Raw genomic sequence first — 5,345 nt, forward strand, 5'->3', positions numbered from 1 at the left:
TGATGTTTTCTTACCGTACCCCCGTAAAAAAAACGACACAAATCATGTATCAGAACAAGTCCGTCCTGTCAAGATTTTACCACTTTAACTGGCTCAAATGAAGTAATTGTTACATCAAAATGTATCTATGAGTATAAGCTTGAAGAATAAGTAAACATTAGTTGACTTAAATGACACATTTTATGAATAATGAACTTTATTCATCAACATGTCCCCCTTTTCATCGCAATTATTTTGTCAGCAAAAGTTCGTCCTGTCAAAATTTTCGCTTTATTATTCGATATTAAAAAATACTTTTAATCATTTAAAAGCACATTTACTCTTCTTTAGAAATCCTTTCAATTTTTTGAATGTCATTAAGGTTCCGCTAAAGGAAAACAAACCAAAAACTGAAAGTTCAATATTTTATAAGTGTATGCCATAATAACATCATATCATATACTAAAATGTTCCTCCCATTTAGCACAAGCTTTCTAAGCCATTTAAAAACATTTTTCCATTACTGTAATTCTTGCATATAAAGGTGCCAGACTGCCATTAAATACACATCTTTTGTAAGTCCATATTTACCTATAAAATGTAAACAAAAATATTTAACAAACATGTATCTAGTGCAAATTACCCTTTTTAACCGATTCTAAATCTTAAAACTATACTTAATTGTAACAAGTAAATTACTCAAAATGAATTTAAATGGAAGCCATTTATATTGGGACAACTTTCATTTCTATTTATAGCTACTTCCACTTTCTCTTTAGTGAGAACAATATGGAAGGCCATTTGGATCTAATTCAATGTGTTAGGATTATATAAAGGAAATAAAATTAACCAATTAAAGCAACTACAACAATGTTTAAGAAAAAAAAACGATAGAGCTTTGCAAGTTAAAAAAAATTTGCTGAAATGATAATGTACATGTGTATATACATGTATGTGAAAAATATACACATTACCTTAAACAAATTTCTTTTTGTAACCCTTAAAATAAGGACAATGTTGTTGATTTGATTAACAAACTTTTCAGGGTAAATAAGGAATTGGGATTTCAGTTTAATATTGTAAGATTTTTCATTCAATATGCCATTTTGGGGGAAGAATAAGGAGTTAAGTTCAAAATTGGCCCCTGAGAGATGATTGAATCAAACAACCATGGTGAGCATGGCAACATTTACCCCATGAGCACACGTTTTTACTCTTTAGAAATATTCAATTCCAATACCAATATAGAATTAACCCTCCTTTTATGCTCAACTGTAGAATTAATTCTATTAAATTTGTATTGCTGCCAGCTACAAATTTGAAGGTAAACTCGAATAAAATGCTTTGCAGGGTCAGCTTGATATGACTGCAGAGATTGAACCCTGAACATTTGGAAAACACCCTGAAAAACAGTATGGACACACCATTTAAACCTGACACAGCTACGAAATTTGATTACGATTAGATATTTGACACAAGATAAAAATTTTACCAGAACCAATTTAGTCACTTTTTTTGCCATTCTTCCAAAATGGTTCTAGTAAAAACCTGTAAAAATCAATCCCAAATTTCCTGTGGAAAAATGGCATCTTGTGGTACAATTTAAAGTGATCCATTTCTTTTCACTCAAGTTATTGTCCAGAAATAATAAAAGAAACTGTTTTTCATGGCCCAATAGTGACTCCTTATTCTTACTCGGCTCAAGTCACAACCCCAAGAATTAATCCCACTCTTCCTTTGGTGGTACATTGTACATGTATATTACCATGAAATACAATTTCAAAAAGATTCATTCCCTAATAGTCAAGATATTGTTTGGGCATCAAGAAAAAACATGTTTCTGGTCCCTAATTTCTGAAAAGTTCAAATCTTTACCCCCAAAATCAATCCAAGTCTGACCATTTTATAGAATGTTAAGGAACAATATCATAGACATTCCTAATTCTATCAAATGCTTTTCTATGCCCCTTTTAGGCCCCTTATTCTAAAACGGTTGGGCTATAAACCCCAAAATCAATACAACCTTCCTTTTGGAGTTTGTAACCTTGTAACATTATAAGATTTTATAAATAAATACCAACCAGTACTCCAATTATGGCAAAAAAAGAAACAAGTGTCTACAGACAACGACAACACCCACATACCAATACATGACCGCAAATAAAAAGTAGCCCCCCCCCCTCCGCCTTCACTTTTCTTTGAAAAATTTAAAATTAATCTTATTCAAGCTTTTCTTGCTACTTATCATTTACTAAAGAAATCGATTCAAAATATAGAGGCCCCATCCAGACGACAAGCCTAAATTGTTAATTATTTAACACTAAGTCCCCTCTTAAAAAAGTTAACCCCTTTGACCATTTTCTAGGAAAATCCATCCTATCTAAGATTAATTGATACTTACAAATCATTTTAAAACAATGAGTCAGAGGTCAATTGAACTTACACTCTGTAACTGTAAAATATATACATGAAATACCTAAAATAAGGTCTACATCTTAATCTATCTCCATCTACATATCTTGGTACTAAATTTGTTGTATTTGTATGGATCTATCACTTTATCCATAGAACAACCTGAAAAATAAAAGTATACAATTTTTTTTCAAAACTGACTATGTACATGTACATATACTTGTCAGAAGGGTCTTTTAATCCAGGGACAGCTGGAAAAACATTACATTTATCAAATGTTACAGACCTAGAGATTTTGAAAAGATAGGGTTACAGTGTCATTAAAAAAAGTGGTTTCTAGGCTGTTATTTACTAATTTTACAATACATTAAGCACACATGTAACAAAATTTTCCAATGAAAATGTGTTTCCACCACCAGAACCCTCCCATGGACCCCCTACTAGTTCATCTAGTTTCTTCTTGTTTGCCATTTTGTTTTAGCCGAAGGGGACTTTACATTTGCATTCCATCTGTCTGTCCATCCAGAAGAAAAGTTTTTTTCAGCACTTTTTCTAAACACTTGCAGATATTGAGCAGAGTTTAGTATCTGAGTCAACCTTGATTAGTTACAGATCTATTTAACATTTCGTTTTTCCTTGGCTGATTATTGTCCGAGTTATGGCCCTTGAACATTGAAAAAATTACTGAAATTTAAATTTTCTGCGCTGTTTTGTTTTATTAAATGCTTGCAGATATTGAGCTGATTTTTGGTATGTGAGTCTACCCTGATGAGTTACAGATCAAGTATGGTTTTCGTTCGGCTTCACTTATTTTTGTCAGAGTTATTGCCCTTGAATTTACCGAAATTTAAGTTTTCGACACTTTTTTTTAAACGCTTGCAGTTATTGAGCTGATTTTTGGTTAGCGAGCCTATCTTGATGAGTTTAAAATCGAGTTAACATTTCGTTCTGCTTTGCTGATTTTTTTCCAAAGTTACCAACTATCAGTTTTACTCACTGCCAAAATTTCAGTTTTACATGCTCTTTTCTAAAGAAAACCTTTTAATATCATCTTAATGTGACAAAATTTAATACAACAAACGATTGGATAATTATTCATTTATATTGGTGTGGAATTTGAAACCTAATCTGTCCAATTATCCGTGCATTAAATTTTGCAAATCTGCATCTTTTAAATGGATTTTAACATCTTTTTTGTCTTTGTCCATATCCCTTCTTCTGTTCAAAATCAATGTCATTTCTTCAGTTTGTCATTTATACTCGATGGTTCAAGGTAGTATTTAGATCAGTGATATTAACAGACAATCATACTTTAGTTTTAAATATTATTTATTTATTCATAACATTTACTCCATTATAATGGGTTTGAGTCGCTATTACAATTATTTTTTATGGATGGGCCCAGTTGGTCTTTTGAAAATTCTTGAAGTATCAAGTATAATTCTTTTACATGTATATCTTTTTTATCATTATCATAGAAAGAGTTGTCTCAACCACAGTCTGTTTGTCCATGGAACAAGATTTCAAATATTTCTTCGAAAAAAGAAAGAAAATAAAAATATACTTCCTTTACTGTTCTATTGTTGCTGTTGTCAAAAACCTAACCCGCCTCCGAAAAAAACAAATTTTATAATTCAATATTATATAATCAAAACTGAAGCATAGCTTTTCTAAGATAGGAAAGGCAATCATTTTCTTGTTTGGAATTTATTGCTGTCATCTGAATTTTGTTTTCGTAGAAAATTGTAAGATTTCTGATATCTGTACAGATTGATCTGACAGGTCAAAACTGAAATGGATGTTGCTAGAGATGCCCTTAAGGGATAAAACATGTAAATTATTGCGAAGTGCTATAAAGTTATTGACCATTTTGAGAGCAAGGGGAAAGGGGTATGCTCATGGGGTTGGAATTTTGGGGAAAAATTGTTCCAAGTTATTCATTTATTAAAAACAAACTCCCCATTAATTAAAAAAAAACAGATTTTCATATAAAAAAAAATGATTTTGCTTGCTGCCTAAATATAAACAAAAATATTGCATTTGTGAAGCAAAACATTTCATCTGAGTTGACACTCCCTCTTTGTAATGCCATTATTTTTATGACTATGAGACTCGCACAGACAGTATATGTATGGTAAAGTTCAGGGCGCTCACTGATTTAGGCAATGCCTACCCCATATTATTCTATAATGGATAGAAAAAGAAAGCACTATTTAAGGGATCCCCTAAACAGGAGTTTTAGCCTAATTTGTAGTGTTTTGCTAAAGACAGGACAGCATGTAAGAAAATGCCCTCCATATATTACGTGTCCATACGACAAATATCAAGATAATCATAAAAAATACTTTTTAATCGTTTAATAGTAAAATTTTATACATATTTACGACTGAAACCTTAACAGTTCAGTTAAAAAAATGTTTAATTAAAGTAAATAAGTTGCCACAAAAGGCGTGGTAAATATGGCCGATGATGGGGCATGAAACCATTTGAACATTTAAATGATCGAGAATGGTTGAATTTTTGCAACTGATTGCGTTGACAACCTGACGAAAAGTTTAAATAAAAGTCGATTGTATATAAAAAGTAGATGAATACCCGCATATTCTCACCAATTTTTAATTATCAAACATTCTGTCTCTGTGTTTACATCCTTGGCGTCACCGAATAGCAGCTCACATGTAACCGGATGTCATACGTCGTAAAATAAACCGATAACGAAACGTTGTACAGTGTAGTATAAATACACGTGACAGTATAAGATGAATATTTTTTTTCCATTTCAGAGCATGTTCAAAATTTAGAAGAGTAATCTTAACTTCATTGTAAAATTAAAAATAGTTAATACATTTTAGAGCGTAGGAATACATCAATCTACTTTCAATTTGGACAGATCTAGTTGTGCAGGATGCAAACAGCAGTTTCTAATGAAAACGACTATCAACGTTAATACTTTT

General features: G+C 31.5%; 1 long non-coding RNA gene across 1 annotated transcript; it reads right to left on the reverse strand.

Annotated features, from left to right (window-relative positions):
- Positions 1 to 390: 390 nt before the first annotated feature.
- LOC148600293 (uncharacterized) lies at positions 391 to 5,070 on the reverse strand. Its single transcript, XR_015918210.1, has 3 exons — positions 5,001 to 5,070; positions 2,456 to 2,553; positions 391 to 570 (listed from the first exon to the last, which is right to left on the reverse strand). It is a non-coding gene; the product is annotated as an uncharacterized LOC148600293 (long non-coding RNA).
- Positions 5,071 to 5,345: the final 275 nt, after the last annotated feature.

Source organism: Perna viridis, chromosome 13, assembly GCF_037379345.1.
Source record: "Perna viridis isolate PV_CMFRI_1.1 ecotype Kerala chromosome 13, ASM3737934v1, whole genome shotgun sequence".
Classification (NCBI taxonomy): domain Eukaryota; kingdom Metazoa; phylum Mollusca; class Bivalvia; order Mytilida; family Mytilidae; genus Perna; species Perna viridis.